Raw genomic sequence first — 21,736 nt, forward strand, 5'->3', positions numbered from 1 at the left:
CGCGCGAGCTTAATTGCGAGTGATGTGGAGTCGGGTTGGCCTAGAAGGTGCCCGCGAGATAATTACGAGGCGTGGCCAGGAATTCTTAGCCCTTGCCGCGAGTCCTCGAGACGGGGCGACGGGGTCACATCGATCATGGGTCTTTGGTCGTTACCGCGCCTTCCTAATCCACTACGATTTGGATATTTCATCCGAGGGGCCTCTGGCCTGATAGCACTAACCATCACGTGGGCATAGTATGGGTGTTCTGCGTCATATGCATCAGCCGAAGCTTAATAGACGTCATGCGACTGAGCGGCGCGCGCCGGGTTGGACTGGAACGCCTCGCCTTGTATAAGGGAGGCTAGGTCTGCTCACCGGCCGCCCACGCAATGTGCAGGAGTTCCTGGGGCGATGGCCCAAGACCCCTGGGGGCATAGGTTTAGTCCGGCGTGCCAACCTCTCTATTAAGCCTAGGTCGGGTTGCGGCATATCGTTTGGCCGAGGCTAGGCATGACCCAGTAAAGTGTGTCCGGACGGAGTTAATCCAGCGCGGTGGGTAAGTTTGTGCACCCCTGCAGGGAAGAAAACATCTATCAATAGCCTGTCCTACAGTAACGGACACTCGGAGTTGTATCCCGATCAATACAACTAGAACTAGATACTTGAGATGAGAAATGGATAGTATGGCTCTGGGATTGCTTTCTCATAGGGAGTCGAGGAAGGATCTCTGGGAGAGGTTGATGACACTACTACTACTTTACATTATGCTAATGTGCACTCTTCAAATGCTGCAAGACCTCTGAAGATGCTGAAGATGCTAGTCATCGATAGGACTAGGCCTTTTCTCTATTTTGGCATTTCTGCAGCCCAGTCCACATATACAACCCTTCCTTTGATAATGTTGCATATGTAGTGTAGATCCTTGATTGCTGAGTACTTCGGATGAGTACTCACGATTGCTTTGCTTTCTTTTCCCCCTTTTCCTTTATTTTCGGATGTCGCAACCAGATGCTGGATTCCAGGAACCAGACGCCACCTTCGACGACGACTACTAATACTACACTGAGGGTGCCTACTACTATGTGGAGGCCGCCGTCGACCAGGAGTAGTTAGGAGGCTCCCAGGCAGGAGGCCTTGCCTTTTCGATCGATGTTGCTTTTGTGCTAGCCTTCTTAAGGCAAACTTGTTTAACTCATGACTGTACTCAGATAATGTTGCTTCCGCTGACTCGTTTGTATTCGATCTTATGTATTTAAGCCCTCGAGGCCCCTGGCTTGTAATATAAATCTCGTATTATTTGAATTTGTGTCTAGAGTTGTGTTGTGATATCTTCCCGTGAGTCCTTGATCTTGATCATACACATTTGCGTGCATGATTAGTGTATGGTCAAACCGGGGGCGTCACAAGTTCGTAACAGATCCGACTTCCTGTAGGTAGCCCACTTTCCAACTCCTTGGCCGAAGTTGAGTCTAGTCACTGAAAAACTTTTACAAACATGGTTGTGTGTCTTACGGGCCCATGTCGCCATTGGGTGGTATTAGCATCTTTTATTCCCCGTCTTTACTCTGGGCCTCTAATCTCTCTTCTATTCGGGTTAAATGATTTTGCTTACTCTAACTCTAGGTTCTCGTAAATACTTTCTCTCGGAGAGCACTCCATTCCAGATGATCGCATGTTCCACCAGAAGATTCCGAAGATACTCTATGATGTTCCCTCGAGACTTTATGGCTTCGCTTTTGCAAATCCCTTCCATCAATAAGCCCCTATGGATAACCAAGTACACTTGTCATTCTTACATTCGTCCCCAGTTACTCTTGTTATTACAAGATACCCCAAAATACCCGTCGTTGTTCCGAGAATACTTTGTGCCTATTGCCTTGCAGTTCCTTGTAGCCTGAATACACCTACAAATTAATCCTCACACATATCGAGGATTTGTTTTTCCCTAGTTGATCATGTGTTTCACAAAATTCTTCGAGATACTATTCGATCTTCGAGAATCCTCTTCAAACTATTGCTCTGCAAATACTTGTTTGCTTGCATTATGGATGCTTCCCATATGTCTAGTGATATTCATTAGTATCCTTTGACACCGTCATTTTGTTCCTATTGATTCAACTTGTGAGAAAATGCGCGCAATCATCAGTTGATCCTTTTAAATGATCTTTCCGGCTCAGTCGTCATTTTGAACATGAGTTGGTTCTCGACCAATCAAATTGCCGATGATTGTACCCCTAAGTCTATACAACTTATCCGTCCTTTATCAGAGCGTTTGCTTCTGATCCCTTGATTTGGAAATCATAATTCCTTTGCATTTGAGATTGAATTAGTCATATGTTTATATAATCTGATCTCCTTGCATTCTTTCTTCTTCTTCTGATTGAGTACCGATACTCACATCAGCTCAATTGTGGACCGCCAGATCCATTGTTGAATTATTATCCGACAGTGTCCTTCATGTTGAATCACCTTGTGAGTTGTTTTCCTGGTACATAATGCCCTTGGTAGATTGTATCCTCTCCTTTTGTCAACCATGCTATGCTTTCGAGCTTGTGTTAATTACTTCTAAAGTTGTGGTATATGTTCCTAGGATGCACCGATGGGTTGAACCTATGCCTTCCCTAATCTGTGTTAACTCGAAAGTTATGCGGGTTATTACTACTGTAGGATGCTGCTAACACGACACTACGATCAGAGACCCTTCGACGAAACTGTGTGCGATGCAATAATCGCAAACGGTGGTGTAAAAACCCGTCAAAAAAGGCACAAAACATTTGCGATGATGGATGCATCAAACACGGTTCAAATTTTAGTTGCGTGTGCGATTCAGGGCATACGGTTCAGTTCAATTAACCATTTTCGATGAGGAGGAACAAAAGAAACGGCAGCCAGATGAAGGTGTGTGCGATGTACAGCATACATTTCACTCGGATGAACTATTTCTGATTAGGCAACACAAAAGAAACGGTTAACCAGATCAAGGTATGTGCGATGTACATCATACAGTTCACTCGGATGAACTGTTTGTGATTAGGCAACACAAAAGAAATTGTCAGCCAGATCAAGGTGTGTGCGATGTACGACATGCGGTTCACCCGGATGAACTGATTGCGTTGAGCAAGAGAACAGAAACAGTTCAATATAACAAATACCATAAATATTGCAAGGTTCAAATTCAAAGATTACAACGCCCAAATTCAAACATTGCAAGCTGCATCATTTCTGAAAAGGGATCAGCCACTGACAAGTCATGTATGGGTTTGACACAATAACTTCCAATTGCTTTGCCATATGCTCTTCCAATATGAAGTTTGGCATTTTTGGAGGCACTTCCATTCCACAGTACCAACCGGCTCTAATAATTATACCATTGATCTTTCCTAATTAAATGCGTTTTCAACCTTAGTACCCTCAACACCTTTGCTCCGGCAAGAAAGAACCTGGTGAGTCTAATCTTCGATGGGGTCCCTCGGTAGGAGTTCAAAGTAATATTTGAGAGATGCAGATCCAGGCATTCGATGTGATTGTCGTTATAAACATCATCCACCTCCGGGCCTAGTATGCACTGCAAAAGAAGAGAACGTGTTAGTGCCTACATGCAGTTTTGAACACTTCTACATGCCCATTTGGTTTGTAGGATTTGTAAAATGCACCAACGTGCCATCTACGATCTGGCATGATTAACATGGGCATTTGATTACAATCTACAAACATGTAGCCTTCTTCACAAGAGGTTGGATTGGATGAAAAATTCCCTAAGAAAACTAGTACAGATGAATCCAAAGGATAAATGCTATTGTAACCATATGAATGAAGCAACCAATATGGGGTGGGGGCGTATGTCCTAAAATCCTCCAAAATTCCCTTAGAAATCATAGTACATTGTCATTCTAAACTTGGGAAAAGGTGCAAAAAATTGAACTCCCTTATGGTTAACATTTAACAGGAAAGGAACATCACCTCGATATGCAGCTTCTTCAAGCACGAAAAGCATCTCAGGCAACTGACAACTTGGTCCAGGTTGGGGCCGACAGATTCTAGTGCCAAGACCTTCACTTGCCCAGAGTCTGGGTGAAGCTTCGCTGGGTGACAAACGAACATACATCTTCAAAACTACAAATAACATTGATATCAAGAAGGAGAGGTATATAAGGCGACTGTTGTACCTGAAAGTTGTAGTATTTGACAGACGAGTAGCCCACCACTTTCAATTTCGACGCAGAAATGACACTGGTTCTTGTTGGACCTTGTTGACCAACTACAAGTAATCTCTCAAGTGAAGGTGTATCCTGGATGACCATATTGTGGTCCACCTTTTGTGATCTCTTGTTGCAGCACCATCAACACACATAAATAGTCCGGAGAGTCCTGGAGGTGATGTGCAAGGTACTCGACCAATTCATCGCCTAAAGACGATGGAACTCGAGTGCAATACAGCCGCGGAGCAAGCGCTCCATGTCATCCTTTGGGATGCGTACGATGACGAGCTAGAGGATGTTTCAGTCGTGGTAGAAAAAGAGTGGGCGCGTCATTAAGGGGGGAATGGCAGTTCATGACCTTGGTGAGGCGCAGCGTGGGCGCGAAGTGGAGCGCGGACGTTGGCAGCAAGAGCATATGCCCATCATTATAACTTAGCTTCTCGAGCTGATCTATGGCACGGGATCGGAACCACTTGTCAAGATTGGCTCGGTCCTTGCCATTGGAACGGAACTTGCCCATGATAAGGCCTTTGATTGGGCCATCGTGACTGCCGAGGATCTGGGATAATGCGTCCAAGCTTTGGCGATTGCCATGGCAGAGCTTGTGGGCGTCGAGGAGGTCGACAGGGGTGCGGAGCCATAGGGTGCGCCACCTCTGGGAAAGGGCGGCTTTCCTCGCCCGATATTTGATTGGGAGGAGGGATATGATGACTATCAACATATCATCGGGAAGGTTGTTAATGAAGTCTAGGCCTGCTGGAGTCGCTTGCGGTTCTTTCTCGACCTGCCTCCGCTTGTTGGAAGCCTCGTTCTCCACCTTGTCAGCGGGGACGGAAACCTCTGTCTTCATATTCACGCCGTGCTCTGGTGCTTCAGCAGCCCCGGCGTCGCCACTCCCTCCGCTGGGGAGCTTCGACGGCATCCTCGTACACTGACAGCTTTGAGGACTCAGAGTGGCGTCGAGGATGCGGGCGAAGAGAGAGGAATTGTGTGTGTGGCAAGGATGGGGGGTGCGGCCGCTCGGAGGCGCCATTAATATAGACCAGTGGGAGCAAGGCGGGCGGCGGTCCAAGGCTGTCTCGCTTCCCGGTAAGAACTACTGCTTAATCTCTAGTATGAATGAAATCTATGATTAATTACTGAATTTTAGTTGCAAAAAATAGATAGTGCTATTGATTTTTAGCTGCATATTTTGACAATCGTACTGTCTCTGGGCTTAGCGCCGAAGTCTGGCTTTAATTTTCATATCGTAATCTGAACCTTTTGCATTGAAGAGATGCACAGATCCTGCGTTAAACAACTTGTACGCTTCCCGGTGAGCCTGCGCACTGGACTGCGCTCGCACGCCTCCTGTTCAGTCAAGCAGTTGTCCACATGGCACCTCCTATAGCCATTAAAACCAAGACACGTGGCGTCACGTGAATGGTTAACCAAACGCACACGGATAAAATTATACAAACGTTTGAGATATTAAAGTGGCAGCTATTTTTTTCAAAATGCCTTTGTTGGCTGTCATTATTCGAGTGCGCCTTCTCTCAAAATGGACACGAAAAATACCAAAGCATGTCGGGTGCCCTTCCATGACAGCATGCCAAGTTTCATGAATTTCAGACGAGTTTTAGATTTACTAGAATTTAAAAACAAAGTATCTCAACGTTTTGCTGGCAATCAACGGTGCCCTGGTGTTTGAAATTCATTCCCATTTCTTGCATGGGACCTAAGAATGCACCCAAGGACACAGATTTGATTGTTCAACCAATTTATATGCACTGGAGCATGTGCATGTAGTTCAAATTTGAATTATGCACATAAATGCATTGAAAACTCAGTTAATGCATAAAAATGTCCAAACGAACCCTGAAAAATCACAAAAATTGACACAACACTCCTGTTGTTCTATGTTGACACGAGAAAAAATTTGAAAGCAATAAGAGGCAATGGATATCGTCTCGTCCCCAAAGGTGGGATGTTCCCTATTGAAACCATCATGCTTGTCGTGAGAAGCTTTGGTTTGTGAGAAGCATATACCCAAACCTGCCCCAAATGGGACAAAAAATTTACCACGGCATGTTGATGCCGCTCCATGATAGCATGCCAAGTTTCATGAATTTCGGACGAGTTTTGGATTTACTAGAATTTAAAAACCAGGCATCTCAATGTTTTGCCGGCAATCAATGGTGCCCTGGTGTTTGAAATTCATTCCCACTTCTTGCATGGGACCTAAGCATGCACCCAAGGACACAGATTTGATTTTTAAACCAATTTATATGCACTGGAGCATGTGCATGTAGTTCACATTTGAATTATGCACATAAATGCATTAAAAACTCAGTTAATGCATAAATTTGTCCAAACGAACCCCAAAAAATCATAGAAAATAACACAACACTCCTATTGTTATATGTTGACACGAGAAATTTTTTGAAAGCAATAAGAGGCAATGGATATTGTTTCGTCCCCAAAGGTGGGGCGTTCCCTACTGAAACCATCATGCTTGTTGTGAGAAGCTCTGGTTTGTGAGAAGCATATACCCAAACCTGCCCCAAATGGGACAAAAAATGTACGACGGCATGTTGATGCCCTTCCATGACGGCATGCCAAGTTTCATGAATTTCATATGAGTTTTAGATTTACTAGAATTTAAAAACAGAGTATCTCAATGTTTTGCCGGCAATCAATGGGTGCCCTGGTGTTTGAAATTCATTCCCATTTCTTGCATGGGACCTAAGCATGCACCCAAGGACACAAATTGATTGTTCAACCAATTTATATGCACTGGAGCATGTGCATGTAGTTCAAATTTGAATTATGCACATAAATGCATTGAAAACTCAGTTAATGCATAAAAATGTCCGACCGAACCCTGAAAAATCACAAAAATTGACACAACACTCCTGTTGTTCTATGTTGACACGAGAAAAAATTGAAAGCAATAAGAGGCAATGGATATCGTCTCGTCCCTAAAGGTGGGATGTTCCCTATCGAAACCATCATGCTTGTTGTGAGAAGCTTTGGTTTGTGAGAAGCATATACCCAAACCTGCCCCAAATGGGACAAAAAATTTACCACGACATGTTGATGCCGCTCCATGATAGCATGCCAAGTTTCACGAATTTCACACGAGTTTTGGATTTACTAGAATTTAAAAACCAGGCATCTCAATGTTTAGCCGGCAATCAATGGTGCCCTGGTGTTTGAAATTCATTCCCACTTCTTGCATGGGACCTAAGCATGCACCCAAGGACACAGATTTGATTTTTCAACGAATTTATATGCACTGAAGCATGTGCATGTAGTTCACATTTGAATTATGCACATAAATGCATTAAAAACTCAGTTAATGCATAAAATTGTCCAAACGAACCCCAAAAAATCACAAAAAATAACACAACACTCCTATTGTTTTATGTTGACACGAGAATTTTTTTGAAAGCAATAAGAGGCAATGGATATTGTTTCGTCCCCAAAGGTGGGGCGTTCCCTACTGAAACCATCATGCTTGTTGTGAGAAGCTCTGGTTTGTGAGAAGCATATACCCAAACCTGCCCCAAATGGGACAAAAAATTTACGACGGCATGTTGATGCCGCTCCATGATAGCATGCCAAGTTTCATGAATTTCAGACGAGGATTTACTAGAATTTAAAAACTAGGCATCTCAATGTTTTGCCGGCAATCAACGGTGCCCTCGTGTTTGAAATTCATTCCCATTTCTTGCATGGGACCTAAGCATGCACCCAAGGACACATATTTGATTGTTCAACAAATTTATATGCGCTGGAGCATGTGCATGTAGTTCAAGTTTGAATTATGCACATAAATGCATTGAAAACTCAGTTAATGCATAAAAATGTCCAAACGAACCCCAAAAAATCACAAAAAATAACACAACACTCCTGTTGTTCTATGTTGACACGAGAAATTTTTTGAAAGCAATAAGAGGCAATGGATATCGTTTCGTCCCCAAAGGTGGGGCGTTCCCTATCGAAACCATCATGCTTGTTGTGAGAAGCTATGGTTTGTGAGAAGCATATACCCAAACCTACCCCAAATGGGACAAAAAATTTACCACGGCATATTGATGCCGCTCCATGATAGGATGCCAAGTTTCATGAATTTCAGATGAGTTTTGGATTTACTAGAATTTAGAAACCAGGCATCTCAATGTTTAACCGGCAATCAATGGTGCCCTGGTGTTTGAAATTCATTCCCATTTCTTTCATGCGACCTAAGCATGCACCCAAGGACACAGATTTGATTTTTCAACCACTTTATATGCACTGGAGCATGTGCATGTAGTTCAAATTTGAATTATGCACATAAATGCATTGAAAATTCAGTTAATGCATAAAGAAGTCCTAACGAACCCCGAAAAATCACAAACAATAACACAACACTCCTGTTGTTCTATGTTGACACGAGAAAATTTTTGAAAGCAATAAGAGGTAATGGATATCATTTCATCCCAAAAGGTGGGGCGTTCCCTACCGAAACCATCATGCTTGTTGTGAGAAGCTCTCGTTTGTGAGAAGCATATACCCAAACCTGCCCCAAATGGGACAAAAAATTTAACACGACATGTTGATGCCACTCCATGACAGCATGCCAAGTTTCATGAATTTCAACGAGTTTTGGATTTGCTAGAATTTAAAAACCAGCCATCTCAATGTTTTGCCGGCATTCAACGGTGCCCTGGTGTTTGAAATTCATTCCCATTTCTTGCATGGGACCTAAGCATGCACCCAAGGACACAGATTTGATTTTTCAACCAATTTATATGCACTGGAGCATGTGCATGTAGTTCAAATTTGAATTATGCACATAAATGCATTAAAAACTCAGTTAATGCATATAAATGTCCAAACGAAACCCGAAAAATGAAAAAAATAACACAACACTCCTGTTGTTCTATGTTGACACGTGAATTTTTTTGAAAGCAATAAGAGGCAATGGATATGGTTTCGTCCCCAAAGGTGGGGCATTCCCTACCGAAACCATCATGGTTGTTGTGAGAAGCTCTGGTTGGTGAGAAGCATATAGCCAAACCTGCCCCAAATGGGACAAAAAATTTACCACGGCATGTTGATGCCGCTCAATGATACCATGCCAAGTTTCATGAATTTCAGACGAGTTTTGGATTTACTAGAATTTAAAAACCAGGCATCTCAATGTTTACCGGCAATCAACGGTGCTCTGGTCTTTGAAATCCATTCCCATTTCTTGCATGCGACCTAAGCATGCACCCAAGGACACATATTTGATTTTTCAACCACTTTATATGCACTGGAGCATGTGCATGTAGTTCGAATTTGAATTATGCACATAAATGCATTGAAAACTCAGTTACTGCATAAAAATGTCCAAACGAACCCTGAAAAATCACAAAACATAACACAACACTCCTATTGTTCTATGTTGACACGAGAAATTTTTTGAAAGCAATAAGAGGTAATGGATATCATTTTGTCCCCAAAGGTGGGGCGTTCCCTACCGAAACCATCATGCTTGTTGTGAGAAGCTCTGGTTTGTGAGAAGCATATACCCAAACCTGCTCCAAATGGGACAAAAAATTTAACACGACATGTTGATGCCACTCCATGATAGCATGCCAAGTTTCATGAATTTCAGACGAGTTTTGGACTTACTAGAATTTAAAAACCAGGCATCTCAATGTTTTGCCGGCATTCAACGGTGCCCTGGTGTTTGAAATTCATTCCCATTTCTTGCATGGGACCTAAGCATGCACCCAAGGACACATATTTGATTTTTCAACCAATTTATATGCACTGGAGCATGTGCATGTAGTTCAAATTTGAGTTATGCACATAAATGCATTGAAAACTCAGTTAATGCATAAAAATGTCCAAACGAACCCCGAAAAATCACAAAAAATAATACAACACTCCTGTTGTTCTATGTTGACAGTGAAAATTTTTGAAAGCAATAAGAGGCAATGTATATCGTTTCGTCCCCAAAGGTGGGGCGTTCCCTACCAAAACCATCATGCTTGTTGTGAGAAGCTCTGGTTTGTGAGAAGCATATACCCAAACCTGCCCCAAATGGGACAAAAAATTTACCACGACATGTTGATGCCGCTCCATGATATCATGCAAAGTTTCATGAATTTCAGACAAGTTTTGGATTTACTAGAATTTAACAACCAGGCATCTCAATGTTTTGCCGGCAATCAACGGTGCCCTGGTGTTTGAAATTCATTCCCATTTCTTGCATGGGACCTAAGCATGCACCCAAGGACACATATTTTATTTTTCAACCAATTTATATGCACTGGAGCATGTGCATGTAGTTCAAATTTGAATTATGCACATAAATGCATTGAAAACTTACTAAATGCATAAAAATGTCCAAAGGAACCCCGAAAAATAAAAAAAATAACACAACACTCTTGTTGTTCTATGTTGACACGAGAATTTTTTTGAAATAAATAAGAGGCAATGGATATCGTTTCGTCCCCAAAGGTGGGGCGTTCCCTAATGAAACTGTAACGCCCCGAGACCGTTCTGCCAGGTGTCTTCCAGTTATTCGCTGGCGTTGCCATGTCTTTTGCTTGCGTGTTGCATCTTGTCATGTCATCATATGCATTGCATCATCATGTTTTCAAAACCTGCATCCGTCCGGGTTCCCCCAGTTCCTTCTGTTGTCTGTTCTGAGCCCAGCCACACTTGCACGCGCCCGCGGCATGTCCGAAATATTATTTTATAAGTGGCCGGAAAATGTTCTCGGAATGGGATGAAACTTGGCGTGTGGTCTTATTATAGTGTAGATAGACCGCCTGTCAAGTTTCATCACATTCGGAGGTCGTTTCACGCCCCAACGTTTAACTATAGCGACAATATAGTCGGTCTAACGTCGGACGTTTTCGGTCTCCGGAAACAGTCGCCGGGCCTCTCCTCTTCTCTCTTCTCAGACTTTTGCCTTCTGCACTACCTACCTCCAGGCCCAACCTAATCTCTCTCATCAGACCGCAGCCCCCCTCGCGCGCGTCCAAAAGTTGTCCCGAACCCGACCCGGACTGTCGCCATCGTTGTGTCCGGATCATCCCCAAACATCTACAAAACGTCTCCATTTTCTCATTTGGGCTCCCTAGCCTATTTTTCCTGACTATGCGATTACGATCGGAGGGACGGATATGCCCCTACCAAAATTCCACTTGCCATATATTAGACCACCCCCTAACCAACTCAGTCTAACCCTAGTCTAACCCAGTCCCATCCGCGCCGCCACTGCTCTCATTCTTCCCCTCTGGATCCATCCCCACCAACCGCAGCCTCCGGCCATATCCCTGATTTTCCGCGCAGCCACCCGAGCATCTCGATGAATTGAGTGATTCGCGTCCAAGCACAGCCCCTGCTCATGCCCCGAGCCTCCCGTCATCCAGGAGCACGAGCTCCATCGCCTCGCTGCCTCTAGCAGGAGCATCCCCATCGCCGGCCTCCAGGACCTCTGCTCCTCCTCTTTATCTCCTTCTCCTCCCTCTCTGGATTTCTTCTCTCTCATGTACCTCGCTCTCCCGTCGTCGTCTGCCTGCAGGGAACGAGGAGCACAGCGCCCGACGCCATGGCTGGCCTCGATCTCGTCCCCAACGCCGCCCCTGAACTCCATCCGCGCCGGATCCCCCTCTTCGACCCCGCGCTAAGCCCTGCCTCGCCGGAGATCCTCGCCTACCGCCGGGATCCACTCGCCACCTCGCCGACCTGCAGCTTCCCGCGCCTGCCGGCCCCGCCGCAAGTCCCCCGCGCTGCCTCCTTCTGTTCGAGCAAGGGAGAGGAGCGGCGACTCTTTTGCATCAAGCCGCTCTGACTCGAGCGCTCGCGTTGACCCAGCGCTCGCTGACCGTGCCCAGCTCCACCTCAGCCCGCGACCAGCAGCGCGCGTCGACCGGCCCAGCTTCGCCTCTGCCAGGCTCTCCTCCAGCAAGGCCCCTCGAAGCCCAGCCGTCTGCCTCGCCCAGCCCAGCACCAACCGGGCCAAGCCCAATGTGAGAAGCCCCCTCCAGCCCCTGTGCATTGTTGGGCCTGTCCCAGATTTCAGCCCATTAGTGTTTTTTTCCAGTCTGTGCGAATTTAGCTATTATCCGCATGACTGTATATTTACAGATTGCACCCTCATGTTCATGCATTTAATATCTCACAAACCGTGCATCGGATTAAAATAAGTTATATATAAAACTTGCTTAGAATTTTGTGTAGATTAATAATTTGCCACTTTCATCCATGTTTAAAATGCTTAAAATGATGTTTGCTTAAATTTGCTCCTATGTCATGTTAAAATGCTTTAATTCGTAACTAAATAACCGTAACTCGGAATTTAATAAACTTTATATGTAAATGGGGTGGAAAAATGCCTAGTTTAGCATGGTGTACTTGTTTTGCATGTTTAACAACCCTAAAATTGTGTTTAGGGCGGAACAGTACCAAATCTATAATATGCATATGGGGATTTACCGGAATTGTTGTTCGTTGCTTCCGGCCTCATTTAAACTTGACTAGATAGGTAGTTTTATTTTGCTTCACCCTCTTGCCATGTTAATCAACATTCAAAATTGTTGGGTACATAAACAAGATCGAACTAAATACGTTATGTGGTGTTTTGGAAATATGCACCCCGATGCATATTGAGCTCCACTTAATTTGTAGGATTGTTTGTGCATGTTGCCATGCCATGCTTCATTAAACCGGACATGCATCATACTTGATTGTGCATCATGCCATGTTCATGTGTTGGTTGTTTACTATGTTGTTTGCTCCTTTTCTGGTGTTGCTTCTTCGGGTTGGTTCCGATACGTCGTGTTGTGAGGATCCGTTCATCTACGTCCATTTATCTTCTTCTTGGACTCGTTCTTCTTCCTTGCGGGATTTCAGGCAAGATGATCATACCCTCGAAATCACTTCTATCTTTGCTTGCTAGATGCTCGCTCTTTTTCTATGCCTATGCTACGATGCCTACCACTTGCTTATCATGCCTCCCATATTGTTGAACCAAGCCTCTAACCCACCTTGTCCTAGCAAACCGTTGTTTGGCTATGTTACCGCTTTGCTCAGCCCCTCTTATAGCGTTGTTAGTTGCAGGTGAAGATTCAAGTTTGTTCCTTGTTGGAACATGGAGATGTTGTTCCTTGTTGGAACATGTTTTACTTGTTGGGATATCACAATATATCTTATTTAATTAATGCATCTATATACTTGGTAAAGGGTGGAAGGCTCGGCCTTATGCCTGGTGTTTTGTTCCACTCTTGCTGCCCTAGTTTCCGTCATATCGGTGTTATGTTCCCGGATTTTGCGTTCCTTACGCGGTTGGGCTATAATGGGAACCCCTTGATAGTTCGCCTTGAATAAAACTCTTCCAGCAATGCCCAACATTGGTTTTACCATGCGCCACCTAGCCTTTTTTTCCCTTGGGTTCCGCGGACTCAAGGGTCATCTTTATTTAAACCCCCAGGCCAGTGCTCCTCTGAGTGTTGGTCCAACCTATCAGCCGCCGGTGGCCACCAGGGGCAACTCTGGGCTGGCCTACCGGAAGTTTAGACAATCTGAGTGTGCCCTGAGAACGAGATATGTGCAGCTCCTATCGGGATTTGTCGGCACATTCGGGCGGTGTTGCTGGATTGGTTTTAACTTGTCGAAGTATCTTGTAGAACCGGGATACCGAGTCTGATCGGAATGTCTCGGGAGAAGGTCTACTCCTTCGTTGACCGTGAGAGCTTGTCATGGGCTAAGTTGGGACACCCCTACAGGGATTTGAACTTTCGAAAGCCGTGCCCGCGGTTATGGGCAGATGGGAATTTGTTAATGTCCGGTTGTAGTTAACTTGAACCCTAACTTAATTAAAATACATCAACCGCGTGTGTAACCGTGATGGTCTCTTTCCGGCGGAGTCCGGGAAGTGAACACGGTGTTGGAGTAATGTTTGACGTAGGTTGTTCTAGGATCACTTCTTGATCATAGTTTCTCGATCGTGCTTTGCCTTCTCTTCTCGCTCTCTTTTGCGTATGTTTAGCCACCACATATGCTAGTCACTTGCTGCAGCTCCACCTCATACCTTACCTTACCCATAAGCTTAAATAGTCTTGATCGCGAGGGTGCAAGATTGCTGAGTCCCCGTGGCTCACAGATTACTTCCAAAACCAGTTTGCAGTTGCCGATGTTACCGAGCAGGTGACGCAACCAAGCTCAAGGAGGAGCTCGATGAAGATCTTGTCCGTTGTGTTATTTCACTCTAGTTGATCAGTAGTGGAGCCCAGTTGGGGTCGATCAGGGACCTTGTCGCATTTGGGGTTCTTCTTTTATTTTGGTTCCGTAGTCGGACCTTGATTGTATTTGGATGTTGTAATGCTTTATTCATGTATTTGTGTGAAGTGGAGATTGTAAGCCAACTATGTATCTCTTTCCCTTATGTATTACATGGGTTGTGTGAAGATTACCTCACTTGCGACATTGCTTTCAATGCGGTTATGCCTCTAAGTTGTGCTTCGACACGTGGGAGATATAGCCGCATTGATGGCGTTACAAGTTGGTAATTAGAGCCTTCCCCGACCTTAGGAGCCCCCACTACTTGATCGTTTTTAGCAGCCGTTGTTGAGTCTAGAAAAAATGTTTTGAGTCATTTAGGAATTATATATCAGAGAGTTTAGGAATTCTTTTTACTCCCCAGTCCCTTCATCGCTCTGGTAAGGCATCCTAACGTAGAGTTTTGACTCTTCTCTTCTCAAATTTCACTAAAAAATTTAGGATCACACGGGTATCTTGGAATCGTTCCGATGGTTTTGTGACGAGAACATTGTTCTTGGTGCCTCCTGTCATTTAGGGGTTGTGGCAGTGTCCCGGGGAGTTGAGCTCCGAGGTGTTGTCTTCACAATTTTATCGTTGCAGTTTTGGAATACCTGAGTTTAGTTCGCCGACATCGAAAATCTCTTTTATGCAGTTGTTGGTGAGATAACCTCGACGCCACCCAGTACTAAGGCGGGAGTTCGGGAGTATTGCCATAACTCGTATAATGGATGCTTTTCGAAGGTTGAGGTAGATGATTTTCGAAGGTTTCTTGGTTATGTGTTGAAGGATGGATACAGCTGGATGTAGGATTTGCTAGTTTTGGGTGAGATATTATGCTTCCCCTGTATCCCCAACACCTAATTGCATAACCGGAAAATTTCGGGAGTTTATAAGTGGGAATTCAAGTAGCTCTTAGGAGATCTTTCCGACAGATGTATGATATGAAATTGGGGTTCGACGTCTAGTGGTTTGCCTATTCACGGTTGGTTTTACAGTGGTCTCGTTGTGTCTTAAAGAGTCCTTGGCTATGCAGACTCGGGGACGCTTCGTATGTCATGTGCACTGCCTTGTACATGATGGTGCTGTACGATCGAGCCCGTGTAGGCCCCACCACAAAAATTTCAGACGAAATCTCTATCATATGATTGTTCCGGCTTATTCTGCAAGCCAATCCTTTTGTTTTTGTTTTGAGTTGTGGTATTCGAGTTGCTTCAATGTCAAGTGTTGATTCCATACCTTCCCCAAATGGTGTTCTCATACTCCGATGTGAATACTAATCTTTCTCGATAATCTAGATTGTCATGCCAATTTCTTTTCAACTGGCGTGTTTGTCTTCAAGTGGATCCGATCACTTCAACATTCACAAGATCAATTATCAGTTCTTCTCAATGTTGTCTGTTTCATCCATCTCCAAGTTGTCTTTGTTTTTCCCGCCCACCCACCCTTGTTTTCTTTAAGGACTCAGATTTCTTAATCGAGTATCCATCTTAGTGATGTGAAGCCTCTCCATTCTTTTCCTTCAATGTTCTTATCCGGTGATTCTCATGAAGATACTAACGGAGCTTCTAGTTCATCATTCTTCTTTCTTTTATCTTCTCCGGTGGTTTCAAGTCAAGCTTTGTTGATCTTACCCCTTTCCTCATTTCAATGCCTTCTCATACCGCTGTACCTCATAACAATTCACTTCTCACTATTCATTTGTTCTGGCATGCTCAAAGCTTTCTCAAAAGGCTCGTCTTGTCATTCAAGATCTGTTCAACCTATTTCGAGGTTGTTATCCCATTCAAGCCATTTAATTCAACCGGTGCAATCTCTCCTTCAAATCGTTTCAACGGTGTTTCTTTTGAGTGGGCCTAACCCACAGGTCTTTTCCCAAGATCTTACCTGACTCCTCTTATTTTCCCGGAGCTATCCTCAAATTTCTTTTCGAAGTCTGACGTAAGAATGAGTTATCATCAGTCTAATGCCTTTCTCCAAGATCTTTCAAATTCTTTTCACCGTTGACTCAACCTTTCCATTTTACATTCCGGAGTATCTCAACAATTTGGTGGTGTTCCTCACCGTCATTCTCAGATTTTGGAAGACCGAAGAAGAGTTTCTTTTAAATATTGCCCCATTCTCTGCCATCCTCTCATAATTGTTTTCGGTTGTGAGATTTTTTTCACCCATCCGGAGTAATTTAGAAGTCTTTTCAGTTTGATTCTTCGGAGCCCATCGTCTCAGAATTTATTCATTCTCAGCTTTCAACTCTCTTTCTCTAAATCTTACCGGTGCATCATTCAAGTGATCTCTAATCAATTCGTGATCCCTTCGTTCTCATGTATCTAAACTCTCTCATATATCTTCGTTCATTTGCTAATTCTTACCGGTGATTCACCCCTACTTCGTTCATTTTCAATTCTTACGGTGGTTTGTTCAAGATTCCTCTTCTTACGTTATCATACTTCCGTTCTTTCAAATCCTACCGGTGGATCATTGAAGGCCTCTTCAAGTTTGCGCATTATCTATCTTAATCCTTTCTACGAGAATAAGTAGTATGCCAATTCCATTGGTTATCATCAATTTGAATTGGTGAAGGATAAGCATAATGTAATTCTTATTCTTGTTTCATCGAGTTGATTCAATTCCTTATTCCAGAGTGGTTCATCATACATATTCTTGGTTTCAAGTGCTCATCTTTCTTTCCGGAGTTCCAAGCTCTCGCAATTATGTTATCACGGAGATCTATCTAAATCTTTACAAGGTTCCACCTTGTGTTTTCAACTACCCTTTCTTTCCGTTTGATCATTCTTTTGTTTAACGGAGTTCTTCATGGAGGTTCTACATGATGGTTCATCAAGGATTAAATTCCTTCTCAAAGCGTTCATCGAGATTCTTTTCAGAGGAGCTCATGTATTCTTCATCTTGCAATCCGGAGTGCAATTCTTTTTACCTTATCTTTTGAGGTGGTGTTATGTCATTGTTGATAATTTCCCTTCGTGTTTCATGATTCATAGGTTTTCAAGAGTGAAATATCTAAATCCATCATTTTCTCTTCGCTCAAGACATCTTTTCAACCAATTAACCTCTTCATTGGATTTATCTTGGGTTATATTTCACCTAAAGCTTTCCCTAAGGATTTTGCTAATTATGGTGCTAATAAACGACCCTAGTCTTCATTTATCCTCCCAGATAAATTAGTTTCTCGTCTCCTTGTTCATATCTATCCAATCTATTGTTTCAGTTAGTGGCAGAATTTCACCTCATAATTTTGGGATGTTTTCCATAAGCCCACTACAAGCTTATTCGTTTTGTTGTTGGTTTTCCAACAACTCCGTTCGACCCTTCTCCTAAGGATGCCTTCTCAAGCTCTTTTGTGGCAGAAGTTGGCATTTTCTTCTCCATTCTTTTCTTTCAATTATCTATCTTCTATTTCTTTCTCCCGGAGGCCTTGTGATGTTGCTCTTTTCAATCATCATCTCGAATTGTGAAGATCATGATCTTTTCTTGCTTATCCTTTTAACCGGAGTGTGTGCCCGCTGCTCATGTTCTTTTCATCTTATCAAGTCGTGTATCACTTTTCAAATGGAGTGCTGTCCGAATTGGTTCTTCCTTGTTCCTCGTTCCTAATGGAGTGTTTTCCAACTTCCATCACCTCCGTGGTATTATTCCTTCCAAGTTGTTCAACTTTTTGAGGTTCTTTGGTTTCACTCATTTGTCAAAGAAGCAACTTAGTTTTACCTCTTCTCTTTCTCTTCCGTTTTTCCCTTCGGTGCCATTCTAGATCTCGGGACGAGATCCTCTCGTAGTGGTGGAGTGTTGTAACGCCCCGAGACCATTGCGCCAGGTGTCCTCCAGTTATTCACCGGCGTTGCCATGTCTTTTGCTTGCGTGTTGCATCTTGTCATGTCATCATATGCATTGCATCATCATGTTTTCAAAACCTGCATCCGTCCGGGTTCCCCCAGTTCCTTCTGTTGTCTGTTCTGAGCCCAGCCACACTTGCACGCGCCCGCGGCATGTCCGAAATATTATTTTATAAGTGGCCGGAAAATGTTCTCGGAATGGGATGAAAGTTGGCGTGTGGTCTTATTATAGTGTAGATAGACCGCCTGTCAAGTTTCATCACATTCGGAGGTCATTTGACGCCCCAACGTTTAACTGTAGGGACAATATAGTCGGTCTAACGTCGGACGTTTTCGGTCTCCGGAAACAGTCGCCGGGCCTCTCCTCTTCTCTCTTCTCAGACTTTTGCCTTCTGCACTACCTACCGCCAGGCCCAACCTAATCTCTCTCGTCAGACCGCAGCCCCCCTCGCGCGCGTCCGGAAGTTGTCCCGAACCCGACCCGGACTGTCGCCACCGTTTTGTCCGGATCATCCCCAAACATCTACAAAACGTCTCCATTTTCTCATTTGGGCTCCCTAGCCTTTTTTTCCCAACCGTCCGATTACGATCGGAGGGACGGATATGCCCTACCAAAATTCCACTTGCCATATATTAGACCACCCCCCTAACCAACTCAGTCTAACCCGAGTCTAACCCAGTCCCATCCGCGCCGCCACCGCTCTCATTCTTCCCCTCTGGATCCATCCCCACCAACCGCAGCCTCCGACCAGATCCCTGATTTTCCGCACAGCCGCCCGAGCATCTCGATGGATCGAGTGATTCGCGTCCAAGCACAGCCCCTGCTGATGCCCCGAGCCTCCCGTCGTCCAGGAGCACGAGCTCCATCGCCTCGCTACCTCTAGCAGGAGCATCCCCATCGCCGGCCTCCAGGACCTCTGCTCCCCCTCTTTATATCCTTCTCCTCCCTCTCTGGATTTCTTCTCTCTCATGTACCTCGCTCTCCCGTCGTCGTCTGTCTGCAGGGAACGAGGAGCACGGCGCCCGACGCCATGGCCGGCCTCGATCTCGTCCCCAACGCCGCCCCTGAGCTCCATCCGCACCGGATCCCCCTCTTCGACCCTGTGCCAAGCCCTGCCTCGCCGGAGATCCTCGCCTACCGCCGGGATCCGCTCGCCACCTCACCGACCTGCAGCTTCCCGCGCCTGCCGGCCCCGTCGCAAGTCCCCCGCGCTGCCTCCTTCTGTTCGAGCGAGGGAGAGGAGCGGCGACTCTTCTGCATCGAGCCGCTCTGACTCAAGTGCTCGCGTTGACCCAGCGCTCGCTGACCGTGCCCAGCTCCACCTCAGCCCGCGACCAGCAGCGCGCGACGACCGGCCCAACTTCGCCTCTGCCAGGCTCTCCTCCAGCAAGGCCCCTCGAAGCCCAGCCGTCTGCCTCGCCCAGCCCAGCACCAACCAGGCCAAGCCCAATGTGAGAAGCCCCCCTCCAGCCCCTGTGCATTGTTGGGCCTGTCCCAGATTTCAGCCCAGTAGTGTTTTTTTCCAGTTTGTGCGAATTTAGCTATTATCCGCAGGACTGCATATTTACAGATTGCACCCTCATGTTCATGCATTTAATATCTCACAAACCGTGCATCGGATTAAAATAAGTTATATATGAAACTTGCTTAGAATTTTGTGTAGATTAATAATTTGCCACCTTCATCCATGTTTAAAATGCTTAAAATGATGTTTGCTTAAATTTACTCCTATGTCATGTTAAAATGCTTTAATTTGTAACTAAATAACCGTAACTCGGAATTTAATAAACTTTATATGTAAATGGGGTGGAAAAATGCCTAGTTTAGCATGGTGTACTTGTTTTGCATGTTTAACTACCCTAAAATTGTGTTTAGGGCAGAACAGTACCAAATCTATAATATGCATATGGGGATTTACCGGAATTGTTGTTCGTTGCTTCCGGCCTCATTTAAACTTGACTAGATAGGTAGTTTTATTTTGCTTCACCCTCTTGCCATGTTAATCAACATTTAATATTGTTGGGTACATAAACAAGATCGAGCTAAATACGTTATGTGGTGTTTTGGCAATATGCACCCCAATGCATATTGAGCTCCACTTAATTTGTAGGATTGTTTGTCCATGTTGCCATGCCATGCTTCATTAAACTGGACATGCATCATACTTGATTGTGCATCATGCTATGTTCATGTGTTGGTTGTTTACTATGTTGTTTGCTCTTTTTCCGGTGTTGCTTCTTCGGGTTGGTTCCGATAACGTCGTGTTGTGAGGATCCGTTCATCTACGTCCATTTATCTTCTTCTTGGACTCGTTCTTCTTCCTTGCGGGATTTCAGGCAAGATGATCATACCCTCGAAATCACTTCTATCTTTGCTTGCTAGATGCTCGCTCTTTTGCTATGCCTATGCTACGATGCCTACCACTTGCTTATCATGCCTCCCATATTGTTGAACCAAGCCTCTAACCCACCTTGTCCTAGCAAACCGTTGTTTGGCTATGTTACCGCTTTGCTCAGCCCCTCTGATAGCGTTGTTAGTTGCAGGTGAAGATTCAAGTTTGTTCCTTGTTGGAACATGGAGATGTTGTTCCTTGTTGGAACATGTTTTACTTGTTGGGATATCACAATATATCTTATTTAATTAATGCATCTATATACTTGGTAAAGGGTGGAAGGCTTGGCCTTATGCCTGGTGTTTTGTTCCACTCTTGCCGCCCTAGTTTCCGTCATATCGGTGTTATGTTCCTAGATTTTGCGTTCCTTACGCGGTTGGGGTATAATGGGAACCCCTTGACAGTTCACCTTGAATAAAACTCTTCCAGCAATGCCCAACATTGGTTTTACCATTCGCCACCTAGCCTTTTTTCCCTTGGGTTCCGCGGACTCAAGGGTCATCTTTATTTAAACCCCCGGGCCAGTGCTCCTCTGAGTGTTGGTCCAACCTGTCAGCCGCCGGTGGCCACTAGGGGCAACTCTGGGCTGGCCTACCGGAAGTTTAGACAATCTGAGTGTGCCCTGAGAACGAGATATGTGCAGCTTCTATCGGGATTTGTTGGCACATTCGGGCGGTGTTGCTGGATTGGTTTTAACTTATCGAAGTGTCTTGTAGAACCGGGATACCGAGTCTGATCGGAATGTCTCGGGAGAAGGTCTAATCCTTCGTTGACCATGAGAGCTTGTCATGGGCTAAGTTGGGACACCCCTGCAGGGATTTGAACTTTCGAAAGCCATGCCCGCGGTTATGGGCAGATGGGAATTTGTTAATGTCCGGTTGTAGATAACTTGAACCCTAACTTAATTAAAATACATCAACCGCATGTGTAACCGTGATGGTCTCTTTCCGGCGGAGTCCGGGAAGTGAACACGGTGTTGGAGTAATGTTTGACGTAGGTTGTTCTAGGATCACTTCTTGATCATAGTTTC

This window comes from Triticum urartu, chromosome 3A (genome assembly GCF_056163025.1).
Source record: "Triticum urartu cultivar PI428250 chromosome 3A, HENAU_Tu73, whole genome shotgun sequence".
Classification (NCBI taxonomy): domain Eukaryota; kingdom Viridiplantae; phylum Streptophyta; class Magnoliopsida; order Poales; family Poaceae; genus Triticum; species Triticum urartu.